Genomic DNA, 14880 nt, shown 5'->3' with positions numbered 1-14880 from the left:
ATCCTTATATGTTTTTAGGAAGATAGTGTCCAACCCGTATATATATCTCTAGATCGTGAGCCTGATAATGCAGTGAAGATTTTGTTTAACTTTGTTTCATTTGTTCATTCTAAAATTAGTCCATCCTGAAAAAATGACACTTATTTGCACTGATTTTGAGGGACTTTTTATTCAGGGTTTGTACTGACTGGATGAAATGTTCATTAAAATTATTACTTATGTCCAGACTGTCTGCGATAGTAGCGCCATTTAATATCAATTAAATTTGATTGATATTTAATGTTATAGTGTTGTTTGTACATGGTTTTCCATAACTGTCTAATGTTCCCTTTTACAGCTTTGATTAATTCTAAATGAAAGTCAGCCTTAGACTTCCGCATAAACATTGTAACTTTGTTCGTCAATACTTTTAAAATCATACGATCTGTATTTAGACCTGTTTTAATTGCTCTTTTGAGAGCTGAGTCCCAATGTCTTTATTAGAATCCAAATTGTTTTATTAATCCAAGGTATTTTTATTTTAGCACTCTTCTTTCTGGTTTTGTATTCGTGTATTTACAGATGATCTCTTTAATTTTTGTCATCCAATTGTAATTCTAGTAGGGCTGCTTATCATTTGTATCATGTAGAAGCCGTTTATAATGTCCTTAAGTTTCTTTCTACGTGTTTTATTTAACCAGTCCAGATTAACGTCCCCCATGACGTTACTTCTTTCATACTATGCTGTTTGAGGATGTCTGAAAATGAATCAAGAAAAATGTCTTTAGCTGTGGTCGGTCGGTATACTACAATTACCTTGAAATACATTTCTAAGGAAAATTAAATTAAATTAAATTTTAACATACTCAACTTGATCTACTTTTAATGTTTTCCCTTTCATAAATCATGATTCCTCCCCCCTTTGTCACTCGATCTGTCTTTTCTGTAATCTTGTACCCCGGGACATTAATTAGAACGAAAGGTGTTGTGGGTTTTAACCATGTCTCTGATAGACAAGGTAATCCGGATTAGAGTCTGACAGTAACTGCTGGATTTGTTCAGTATGTTTCCTGTGGTAGAAAGTTTAATAATGCGGACACGTTTGTTACTGAATACTTTCTACAGACTTCTGTCTCTAAGCGACTTTGTGTATGTAATAAGCAACTATAATTATTTGATATGCTTAAATGTTATTTTAGCTCAGCTGTTGTGTAGCTGCTAGCTCCTTGTAGCCTACAGCAGGAGTGTCCAAATTGCAGCCAATAGCTATGTTTTTAACAGACAACCGAAATAATTGAAAATGTGGTATTAGCGTATCGGTTCAATCAGCGGCAGCTACGCCCTGTTTTATCATTTGACCTAAATTTTTGGTTTCGTAGGCAGGACCGAGGGAACAATGTGGGACAGCAATTGTCCATCTTATACCATGCTAATTGTTGTAAGGATCAATCAATCAATCAATCAATCAATGTTTATTTATATAGCCCTAAATCACAAGTGTCTCAAAGGGCTGTACAAGCCACAACGACATCCTCGGTACAGAGCCCACATACGGGCAAGGAAAAACTCACCCCAGTGGGACGTCGGTGAATGACTATGAGAAACCTTGGAGAGGACCGCATATGTGGGTAACCCCCCCCCTCTAGGGGAGACCGAAAGGAATGGATGTCGAGTGGGTCTGACATAACATTGTGAAAGTCCAGTCCACAGTGGATCCAACACATCAGGGGGAGTCCAGTCCACAGCGGGGCCAACAGGAAACCATCCCGAGCGGAGACGGGTCAGCAGCGCAGAGATGTCCCCAACCGATGCACGGGCTAGTGGTCCACCCGGGGTCCCGACTCTGGACAGCCAGCACTTCATCCATGGCCACCGGACCTATGCAACTCCCCCTCGCAAGGGACAGGGGAGAAGAGGAGAGAAGAAAAGAAACGGCAGATCAACTGGTCTAAAAAAAGGGTTTTTTTTTTAAAGGCTAGATTATACAAATGAGTTTTAAGATGGGACTTAAATGCTTCTACTGAGGTAGCATCTCTAACTGTTACCGGGAGGGCATTCCAGGGTACTGGAGCCTGAATAGAAAACGCTCTATAGCCCGCAGACTTTTTTTTTTTTTTTTGGCTCTGGGAATCACGTGGGATAGTTCACATGAGCGGCCATACCTTGAGTCCCACCATATATAAGAGTCAAAAGGCTCCTATTATGAGTCGTCTAATTGGTGATCATACACTTTGGCGGTTTGGGTGGCAGGGCACACGGACGCACCTCAGTCAGCCAGTGCTAGGACAGTTGGAGCAGTCCCCGTCCTCCATTCCTTCCTGGGAGGCGTCCCTATTAGTTGTCCGCTGATATCGTGCTGTCAGGCAACATCAGGAAGTTCCTTCTGTGCAGTATTGAATGTCAGGGCACAGTTCGTAAGCAGGTCATTACAAGGTGTGTGCAGGTTGACCACAAAGGAATGCTTCAAAGATCGTGTTGAACATTGTCCGTTGACACTTATGTCCAGCAGGGGTCTGTTTGTATCCTGCTGTTCGTCCTGCTGTGGGCGTCCTCTGTCACACCTGTATTTTTTGTGAGCTTGTTCTGGCTACAACTTTGGAGCTTGTCTTGTTCAGAGAAGTTGGCAGTCCCCCAGCTGCATATCCTTTCCACCCTTGCTTGACCTAGCACAACCGTGGCTACCACCCAAGTCCGTCTGTATGGTTTTACGTTTTGTTGAGGTTTTTTTTTTTTTTTTTTTTTTCCTCCAGAATTTGGAACTCAAAACATGTACACCCATCGTTTTCATATCCTCTCGGTTAGTTCAATTTTGCATATCACGTTTTAAAATCACAGTCTTAACTATCCCATTAAATGTTAATCAATAACCCTAATTCAAAGATTATACGTACTACTTCATGTGTATTTAAGTACCCTTTTAATTCACTTAAAGATTATCTATAAGTTAATTTAAACTATCATTTGTCTATCAGTAGGCGCGAGCAAGCTGTTATGCTTGCACTCTGACCTCCCGCTGTGCGTGATATTCTCCAAAACAAAAGAATGTTTTTATTCACGTTTCTCCTTATCTTTCAGCTAAATCTTTTAATCTTTTAACTTTTAACGTCCGTACTGTGTTTATTTTTATTGTCTCCATTTTAATTTTGCTTTTATTTTCTTTCATTTCACTTTGTTGCATGAAAAACGCCACACAAACAAAGCTGCCCCGCCTTGCCTCTTTTTAACACTTTACATATCGGCTCTTATTCTAATTATTAATGCAGGCTGTTATTTGTAATTATTATTCAACACTATTCACAGCAAACAGTTGTAAAGTTATAGTTATTCGCATTATACTCTCAAAATCTATAGCTAACTGACAGCTGTTGAGATTTGGTTTGCCTCCTTCATCTCAGTGGCCTAGTGGTTAGAGTGTCCGCCCTGAGATCGGCAGGTCGCAAGTTCAAAACCCCGGCCGAGTCATACCAAAGACTATAAAAAATTTGGGAGCCAAATCACCAAAAATGATTCCCGGGCGCGGCACCGCTGCTGCCCACTGCTCCCCCCACCTCCCAGGGGGCGATCAAGGGGATGGGTCAAATGCAGAGGACAAATTTCACCACACCCAGTGTGTGTGTGACAATCATTGGTACTTTAACTTTAACTCTAACTTTATTCTGTCATGCCATTATCCTCTTTTAGCTCAACATCCAGAAGTATGGTGTACTGCAATGTCTAAATAAAAATAAATTACTCCAAATTAAAAATGTCAGACTATACTTTAAAGTTACCCGACTTAAACTTACTTTTATTAAATTAATTTCCAAACTAACCACCACCACAGCAGACATCTTCCTCAATCCTATCCCAATACTCCCATAAATTAGAAAGGTGTTTCACAATAGTGGTTTAGTAGTTATTTTAAGTAATAGATCTCAATATGGGGAAATTGATAAGACTAAATTTGCCCTAGTGTTTGAATGTTGTCTGTCTATCTATCTGTGTTGGCCCTGTGATGAGGTGACGACCTGTCCGGGGTGCAAAGTCAAATTGTGAAACAAAAATTAAAGTTGAATCAAGTGGAAATTGACAGAGTATATGAACTACATTCTTGAGAATAGTAATTGATCATTAATATGTTGGAAGCCGCATATTGAACATATTAAAGAAAAATATCCAAATCCATTGCCATTCGGTATAAAGTAAAACACATGCTGAATAAGAAATGTCTGCACATGTTATATTATTCATTTATTTTTCAATATGTAATATTGTTTTGAAGTTTGGGGAAATGTTTATAGAAGAAATATAGACCCAATACTTAAAATTAACAGGCTCATTTCAATAATACACAAAGCATTATTATTATGATCATACCAATCCATTTTTATAAGTCATAATGTGTTAAATGTTCAGATAATCTATTTTTAAAACAATGGCATTTATGTTTCGAGTAAAGAACAACAGCCTTCCAGTTTGTATTCTTAGCTTATTTACATTATGAGGAGAAAACTATCATTTACGGGGGATATTGATTTTTGAAATAGGTCAAGTAAAATAAAAATAAAAACACAAATGTATTTCAGTTTTAGGAGTTAAATGATGGACCATCCTCATTGATGAGCTGAACACATGTAGTTTTTTGTTATGGTTAACGAGACCCTTGAAAAGTAAAGTTTTTTGAACATTATAAAATATAGTAACAAATACTTTCATCTTTTAACGTTGATGTTCCAGGTAATTTAATGTCCAGTGATTGTATAGGATAGGTCAATATAAGCTTTGGCTTCCGCCTATTCTTTTTTTTCGGTCATTCTTTTTCTTTTCTTTTCTGTGTGTAAATGTGTATGATTGTTAATATGTCTAATTTACTGTTAAACTGCTCACACAAATTGGTTGATGGTTGATTATATGACCAAAATAAACTTATTTCATCTATTCATTCATTATCTATCGCACTCATAGTTTTATTCCATTTTGCATGTAATTATTCCTATTGATTTCTTCCCATTTCACTCAAACAACTAAACAACCAAACAATTAAACAAACTTGCAGCTAACCACAAGCAACAGCATACCATTTACGAATACCTTCATTTGTCACTTTCTCATCTTTTCTTCACTTTCGTTTTCCTTTACAAACAACATCCTGTATCCATCTCTTCCTTACACTTCACACAATGTTTCTATTTTCTGTTCTCCTAGAAACCATTCACATAACGTAAGGTTATAAACATCCTTTTCCCATATTTTCTCAAACCATCCTCTTCACCCACAATCTTCCTTCACCTGCTCTCTCTTCCTCTCTCTCTCACTCTCTCTCCTTCTCTCACAATACAAACACAATAATCCAAAATAATCAGTCTTATAAAATACAACAGGGTCAGCAGCAATCTAAACCTGTATCATTATTTATCTCTTAACAATTTTTCCTCCTTCATAACCTGCATTTTATAATTTTGGCTTTAATATGATTTAGGGCAGTGGTTTTCAATCTTTTTTTCCCAGGAAAATAAAGAAATAAAATACAGCATAATGTCATCAATTTCTGATTTATTAAATTGTATAACAATGCAACATTTTGCTCATTTGTTGTGGTCTTACTTGAACTATTTGGACAACAAAAAATGTAAGAATAACTAAAACGTTTTTTAAAATTAAACAAGTGATTAAATTATACTAAAGATTTCTATACATATAATCTATCATCAACCTTCTTTGGATATTGTAATAGTGATTCATCTGGACCCGTGAACTTAATTCTAAATATTTATTTTGTTGAAGTATTATTCTATAATTATATTTATAAAGGATTTTGAATTGTCGCTATTTTAAAATATTTAAAATCTCAGGTACCCCCCTCCTTTGAGAACTACTGGTTTAGACTATAAAAATCCTTTGTCCCACACATCATTAGACTGTACAACTCCTCTTTGGGGGGGGGGGGGGCTAGGATAACAGGGAATGCAAAACAATAACAGTACAATACTTTTTTATATCATGGTCGTTAATGCCTAGTTTCTCTTATTATATTCTTATTTTACTGTTCTCTTTTTATTCTCCTTGTAATATTTTTCTATTTTGTTTCCATTCATACCCTTATTAGTTACTGTTTACTTTTTACTTCTTCTTCCTGAGGGAACTCTCCTGAAGGAATCAATAACGTGTTATCTGTCTATCCATCTATCTATTACTAACCCGAGCACAATTCATGACGTCATGCTCATCTTGCAGACAGTTATTTCCATTTAGTTTTATTCTTTACATGTAATTCTACATGCACCTTTATTTATCATTTTGAAATTTTGCTTTCTTTTGTTATTTATTTACATTATTATTTCTGGTTTACTTGCTGTCTGTTTACTTAAGTTCTCATATTTTGGTCTGTCTTCCTTCTGATTAGAATTTGTTTAACGCTTCTCTACGTTTTGTTTTGACTATGGCGCTGAGTGTTGGCGATTCTTATCTGTACTTCCTCAGACTCTATGATTCACAGATGTTTTTAGATGTTTTAGAATATAAATTTAAATTTTACTTCATCGTGATTATTCTTGAAATAATAAAAATTTCAATATAATTAAATAATCAATTTACCTTTATTAAATTTAATTTTATTTAATGTGTTTGCTATATCATTATTAATTCAAAGCTACAATGTGTTCCAACCTATGATGTGCGTGTGTGTGTGTGTGTGTGTTTGTCTCCACTTCCACACAGGAACTGGATGGATCAGATAAGCAACAAGGCTGTTCAATACAGTATATTACACACATAATTAATGACTAATGAATTTAACAATGCTTCAATGTCCCAGTCCAAATGTATGTATTGATATTTAAATGTTTATTTATTCATATACAGTATATTTTATTTTTCCTATTATCAAAACCAACCTGTCAGCCTTCTCTTCAGATTGAGTACAGCTGTCCACTATATATATATATATATATATATATATATATATATATATATATATATATATATATATATATATATATATATATATATATATATATATATATATATAGTTTTTTATTTATTTATTTATTTATTCTTTAAACCTAGCTCAATGCTAAACTAATCCAATGCTATGCTAACTCAATGCTAACCTAGCTCAATGCTAACCTAGCTCAATGCTAACCTAGCTGTGTCACACCTCTTCGAACCACGTTTCGTGCAGCTGTCACTCACACAGCCTCGTCACAATGACACACTCTTATCTCAAAATGTCTCCCAGCTGAGACTCCTTTTTTTTTATATGCGTCACACACGCACTCACACACAGAGAATTTACCAGAGAGCGAGAGCCTTTTTTCCGTATTTATAGTTTTAATGCCTTCTTACAACTATAATATCGCACAGTCAGAATCACCAGCACAGTTAAAAACAAATTCAAATGACTGGAATTCGCTCGCAGCGCCAAAGAGGGGGAGTACTGGGCTTCCCTGCTTAGGCTGCTGCCTCCGCGATCCAACCTCTTGATAAGCGGAAGAAGATAATTATATGGATGGATCATTCACTCATATGTTTTCTGTACATAACTTTGTCTATTTTATCACAAGCACACACATTTTGGACAATTTCCCAACTTTTACAGATAGCGGGGCTGTGAGAAAAAGCGTAAAGGGAGGAGAGGGGAGAGGGGGGGGCGAAGGGGGGGGGAAATTAAACCAGATAAGAAACCAGGTGCTACACAAAAGTTATTAAACTACGCATATATCTAAATGTACCAACATAAACTGACTCACTCAATACACACACATTTCAGCATTCATCATTATACACACACATTTATAAATTACAATACCACCCCATGTCTGGACAAATATAAACAACTAATGCACGCGTGCTTTTGTGGAATCGGCCGTCTCATATCACAAAAACCAGGTTCGATCATTGCTCATACAACGGCGATTAACCCGTTTCATTGGAGCAGCACCTGCGTTTTCCTTCCTGACCAACACGGATAATCGGCCTAAGGCGCTGTAGAATCACCAGGAATCACCCACCAATCCTACAGTACATCGTGTCTGGTCAGTCCATATAGTTTCACCAAGGCTCTACCATACGGAGCCCTTAACTCTATCCATCTATACTGCAGCAAATTTCCAAATTCGTGACAACTTTGCTCAGATAATCTCCTTTACCGGAATCACTGAACGATCACCTTATATCAGGCTTTTTACCCGGCTGCAGTTTCCACATAGACAGATACGTAGGACCTTCATAGACGTCATAAATTTGTGTGGGCCAAATGTCACACCAGTTAGCAAACCTTGCCTTAAATTTCGCTGTGTCCAACTCCGGCTAACCATGTACTTGCAGAAAAAAGCATCCTCTGCCAACAACGACAGAGGATGAAGAGGTTAAAAGAAATGTTTCGTCTCACATCGTCTATGCTTCAAAAACACTCCAAACCACCAAAATTCTATTAACAATCCCCTTATAGCTAAAAACAAGAAATCACAAGTTTTCAACAAACACACAGACAAATGATCACATATAAAACAACTCAATCCAACCATAATTTACCCCATTCCAGGTTGTTTTTGGAGAACCTGACTAAACCTATCTTTTATCAAAAATAGATTCAGCAATTAGTCTTATCGATCCGGCTCTCTCCAGGCAGAACATGTTTACACTTTAAAGCAAACTGCTTACCTTGTGATGCGCGCGTGCAACACACTGTCTGCCTGACAGAGAGAGCAGGAGCGGCTGTCGACCTGTAGCTTCTGTGCCATCCTGTTCGTGACGCCAATTTGTGTAGTGGATTGTCCGAAGCTTAAGCAGGCAACAAAAGTAGTTTAATACAACAAATGTATTTACCCATTATCAGAAGTGCAGGTTGAATTAAGTTGTCCGTGCAAGCAGACACAATGTACTCCAGAGCACACAAGACACACACAAGCCAAAATCACTGTCGAGTTCCGGTCTTCTGCCATTTTTTATATGTCTCTTGTGCGTCACTGTTTTTTATCTAGTGCGTCATGATTGTTTTGTTTTGGTTTTGTCTGTTCCAAAACAACCTTGTATCTCTTAGTCATATTTGGAAATTCTAAACATTCTGTAGACAGGTTGGCATAACTCCATATTCACCTTTGTCCCACAACTGGTCCATTCAATGGCACAAAATAGAAGAGAATTGAAAATGAGCGGACATTCTTAAAAGACAAGAAATATAGGTCAAAAGGTCAGAAATTGTACGACACTACCACTCCACTACATGCTCCTCCAACATAAAGCACCCCACTATACCATCAGCCCTGAAATTTGAAGTCAAAAGCTCACATTGTGATTCAAGTTAAATGCCATTTTTTTCGCTGATTGTGTTTTTCAGATATCTGAAGAATTTCATGGCATCACCAGTAAAGACCTCCTGAAGACTTTTAATGAGTCCCTTGAGAATGATGTGCCTCGCCTGCTCAGACTGTACCAAGCTAGAAAGGGAGCTTTAAAGGGAGCTTTTGGTCAGCAAATAGAAGACTTCCTGGATAAGCTTGATGAACAGGTAAGTGATGGACATGTGTCAGTAAAATGGATCTTATCAGTCATTGCTATATGTTCTTAGTTTGTGCCATTTGATCATTATAACAGTTTTTAATTTGTTAAAGTAGAAAATGCACTAGTCCGAAGGCTTGAAGTGTTTTTTTTCCCTTTTCTTGAGCATGCTACTGGTCAGACTTGCGGTCTACTGGTCATTACTAAAAGCAACTTTTGATTTTTCCATTTGTATAAATCCACTATGGTGCTTCACTAATGTATATACTTATGCTTTCCACTGTATACTCTATAGACATCAGACATTGTGTCTCACCGAAAGATGACAGCACTGAGATGCCTCCCCGTTTTTGTCCGGGACGACACAAATAAGTTTTTCCTGCAGCATTTGGTAAGTAATAATGACAATAGGAAACTTGAAAATTACAAGTAATTTGGCCTAATGTAGCTTTAATGGAATAGTTCAACATTTTCATATTCTAGCTTGTTGCCCTGCTCTCTGGTTTAAGATTTGTCGATAGAAACCATTCCTTTAACTGTGCATGTATTTTTGAAGAAGAATCAGGCAATGGTTCCTCATCGCTTGTTAGATTAGCTCAAATACTGGTAGTCTATTGGTAGCCTGCCTTCGCCAACAGTCAGAAGATAAACTTTACAACTCTATTCCGACTACATGGTGTTAGTTTTAAGTTGCAGAAGAGAAGACGACGTTGCTGATGAATGTCTGTTGAATATAAACTAAATTCACCCTGGCTCACAGTCGGGGGCGGCAAGCTAACACTTCCAATTGACTGCTAGTTTTTGAGCTAAGCTTATTTGCGATGAACAACCTTCGCCTATTCCTTCAAAAATGCACAAACAGTTAAAATGAATGATTTCTGTTGCCTTGTCTTGAACCGGAGAGTGGGGCAACAAGCTAAAAAACTATTACTATTTTAACATTTTGAGTAGGATCTCATAGCTGATGACAAAGATTTTATGCATAATACACTTTGTGTAGATTTCATTTTGTGCCCAGAGATGTTTTTTAATGCCCAAATGTCATATTCTTTAGCCAATGCATATAACCATAAAGAAAAGTTCCTGCCCCAATTTTTTTAAATATTTAATGGTTAATGTTCTGCCTTCAATTAATTTGAAAGTAATTTAAGGGTTTTTTCCATTTTTTTGAACATTGTAAAATTGTAATCGTTCCCAGAAGATCCATACCAGTCGGGCCCTAATTACATCCTTTTGTTCGACCTAACACTCAATCATGCACCTGTTACTATTCCTCAGGAAACTGACCCTGAAGAAAGAGTGCTCCGAGGCGTGTCTGTTGGCATCCTTACAATCCTTGAAGAAGATGATCCTGCTGTATCACCCAACGTACGGGACTGGGCTGTTGTGTTGGAAGGTTCCATCGTGCTACATGACCTGCCAGACCTCGGTACCGCCTTTGCATACCTCTTTGGCCTACTGTATGCCATGAACATTGATTATCCAAAGGAGATGAAGTACACCTTTGAAACAATTCAGTCCATCTTTTTCGAGCTTGTCTCTCAGTGCTCACAGCGGACAAGGTCTCTGAAAACAAAGCTTTTGCTGTGACTCTTAATGTGGAAGCCAACCTATGTTTGCTGCCTGTTCTAGTGCATTGTGGTTAGTGCTCATATAAAACTTCACGGCCAGTGATTTAAAACCTGTAAGAGCTCACGGAAAACAATTGTATTTTTTTTCTTTAAGTGTGGTACACAATTTTTTTTATTTTATTTTTTTCAAAATGTATTTAAAATTGAGAGATTCACAAAATACCATCATGCTACATAACCCGCCAGACCTCGGTACTGCCTTTGCATACCTCTTTGGCCTACTGTATGCCATGAACATTGATTATCCGAAGGAGATGAAGTACACCTATGAAGCCATTCAGACTATCTTTTTCGAGCTTAGCTCTGTGCTCAAGTCTCCTCTGCCTCAGAAATAGAGATTCTTTAAAAAAAAAAAAAGAAAATAAAGAATCGTTAATCTATTTCAGAGGCAGAGGGGACTTGAGCACAGAGCCAAGCTTGAAAAAGATAGTCTGAATGGCTTCATAGGTGTACTTCATCTCCTTTGGATAATCAATGTTCATGGCATACAGTAGGCCAAAGAGGTATGCAAAGGCAGTACAGAGTTCTGGCGGGTTATGTAGCATAATGGTATTCTGTGAATCTCACTTCAATGTAGATACAAAATGTTTCTTTACATTTGAGTGAGGTTTACAAGAGGTGCATATTCACTGTCAACTGATCAAGTTTGTCAACTGTTCTAATTTACAAAACACATTTTCTCTATGATGATAATTCTATCATCAAATCATTACACAATTATATTGCCTGGCTGCTGTGAAAACATTTATTTCTTAGCTTTTAACGTCAGTGTTACAGGGATCCAATTTTACTGTTAGGGAAGTGTTTTATTCACTTTAAAGAAAATACCTGGGAAAGTGTCAAGGTCTGTGACACACCCAATTTAACCCTGATGTTAAACATGTTTCTGAATGAGAAATAAACAAGGTTTTTGATGTGTGCTCTTTATTTTATTTATTCATTCAGCATTTCTTAAAAACAATTACAGCAACATAAATGTTACTTGACTTGTAAAGGAAGTTTTCTAACTGAAGTAACAAGAATTTCCGAGTTAGTTGAAGGTAAAAATAAATGGAATTGAAGCATGAACTTTATTGTTGGTCCTGTTGTGTTTACTAAGGGGAGGTGACGGCAAACATACACCAGGGGGAAGTATGAACAATGTTTTATTATATATATATATATATATATATATATATATATATATATATATATATATATATATATATATATATATATATATATATATATATATATATATATATATATATATATATATATATATATATATATATATATATATATATATTAATAACAAACAATACTAATATAATAAACTAAGGAAAATGGAGAGTGAAATAGATCCAAGGGTGTGTATGGTGTAAGATTATGTGTAGTATTTAACTGGAATGTGTGTTACCAAAGTGTTGAACGAGAGATGAGGAAGTCCAGGGAAGAGAGAAGTCCGAGTCCAATGCGGGGGAAGTCAAGGATTGGGGAGGCAGTCAGAATCCAGAGGGGTCCAGAGAAGTGAGGTGCACAGCTCACTACCAAGGCGACGGAAGGAATTCTGCGGGGGACACGGGAGAAACAAGGGACAAGTACGCCACGGAGAGGAAAACAAGACAAGAGCATAAAGCTTGACGCTTACGGTACACCATGAGAAAACTAAGTTCCCGCGCCGATCCTTGGGTCCACCCTGCCTTTATCCGGCACACCCTCATCAGTAACAGGTGCGCAGATAACCGGTGAGTGTTTGCAGCTGGCGGCTGCTGCAGGGCGGAGACGCGCGCGGCGCGTCCCTGGGTTTGCGCGGCCGTGGGCGTGTCCCAAGGTGCGCATGGCAGGCAGGGGTCTGAGCCGTAACAGGTCCGACGTAAATATCATAATTTGGTGAACAAGATCGAGTTGGCATAACTCTTATCTAAACTTGGAAATCTTAGTTAAGTCAACAACAGTAGTCAAAGTTCAACAAGAATATATGAGTTTGTTGAAGGTAAAAATACATGGAATTGAAGCATGAATGTTATTGTTGGTCCCACAAAAATATCATAATTTGGTGAACAAGAAGATCCGAGTTGACATAACTCTTATCTCAACTTGTAAATCTTAGTTAAGTCAACAATAGTATTCAAAAGTTGAGAAAACGCAAAAATCTGGTTGCATCATGTTGCCTTGAAAATTTTGCGTTTTCTCAACTTTTTTTTTTTTACAGTGCTGTATTGACAAGTATGGCAAGTACCTATAGCCGTTGTGACAAAAGCAAAAGAGGAAAAGGGCGCCCTTTGCTGGGAGCGTCACCAAAAGTTTACAGCACCTGGTATTCCCAGGCTTGTGCACCTCCGAGTCCAGAAGCTCTGCTCAACAGACCAATCATTGAGCAGAGAGTTTCCTCAACAGACCAATCAAATAGCTATGTTGAGCACAGTCGAGGAGACGGTCTTGCTCAACAGACCAATCACAGAGCTCTGTTGAGCCGCCTTATTATAATACTCATTAATATTCATGAGTTGTCTACGTCTCAACATGGCGGCTTCCATGAAACAAGCGATCACTTTTGGAACGATGTGTATTGTCCATGTATACAGCGTTTATCGACAAAATACCACTTCCCCTTGTTGTGGATAAGATCAAAGAAAGCGTTATGGCAAATATGGCAAACACACAAAATGTGCAATATTTTCCCCAAAAAATATGCAATATTTTCCCCAAAAAATATGCAATATTTTACCCGCAAAATATATGCAATATTTTCCCCCTAAAATTATGCAATATTTTCCCCAAAAAATATGGAATATTTCCCTCAAGAAATATGCAATATTTCCCCCCAAATATATGCATTTTTTTCCCTAAAAGATATGCAATTTTTTCCCTAAAAAATATGCAATATTTCCCCCAAAAAATATGCAATATGTTCCCTAAAAATATGCAATATTTTCCCCCCAAAATATATGCAATATTTTCCCCAAAAAATATGCAATATTTTCCCCCCAAAAGATGCAATGTTTTCCCCAAAGAAAATGCAATTTTTTACCTAAAAAATATGCTATATTTTCCCCCCAAAATATGCAATATTTTCCCTAAAAAATATGCAATATTTTACCCGCAAAATATATGCAATATTTTCCCCCTAAAAAATATGCAATATTTTCCCTAAAAATATGCAATATTCCCCCCCCCCCAAATATGTAATATTTCCCCCAAAAAATCTGCAATATTTTCCCTAAAAAATATGCAATATTTTCAGTAAAAAAAAATGCAATATTTCCCCCCCCAAAATATGCAATATTTCCCCCCAAAAAATATGCAGTATTTTCCCCAAAAAATATTTCAAAGTGGAATATATGATGTGATTTGATTTATTGTTATTTTTTGAGCAGTGAAAGTTTTAAAGGGAAAAAACAGCCTGCATGGCAGCTTTGAGTTAAAATGATCAACATTGCAACTTTTTCTCGTTACATTTCACCTGTTTCCTCTTTTATTCCACTTTTCTTTTGTATGAGTATTTTTAGGTCAGGAGTATTTTTCAGTTCCTATTGCTGACACATTTTTTCAGGCCAGAAGAAAGAGTGCTCGGATTGGCATCCTTACAATCCTTGAAGAAGATGATCCTGCTGTATCACCCAACGTACGGGACTGTTGTGTCATCCAAGTCCTTCAAGAGAAATGCAAACTAACACTTTTTAAATACACGGCCTCTTGTACGTCTTTTCATTTGTGGTCTAAGCTTTTATAAATAAAATAAAGCAACTGATGAGTAAATCATTGTCATATATTTTATACTGCTTAATTAACACAATACATTGGCAAGATC

The sequence above is a fragment of the Entelurus aequoreus genome, linkage group LG20 (assembly GCF_033978785.1).
Source record: "Entelurus aequoreus isolate RoL-2023_Sb linkage group LG20, RoL_Eaeq_v1.1, whole genome shotgun sequence".
Lineage (NCBI taxonomy): Eukaryota > Metazoa > Chordata > Actinopteri > Syngnathiformes > Syngnathidae > Entelurus > Entelurus aequoreus.
This window is presented reverse-complemented; position numbering follows the sequence as displayed.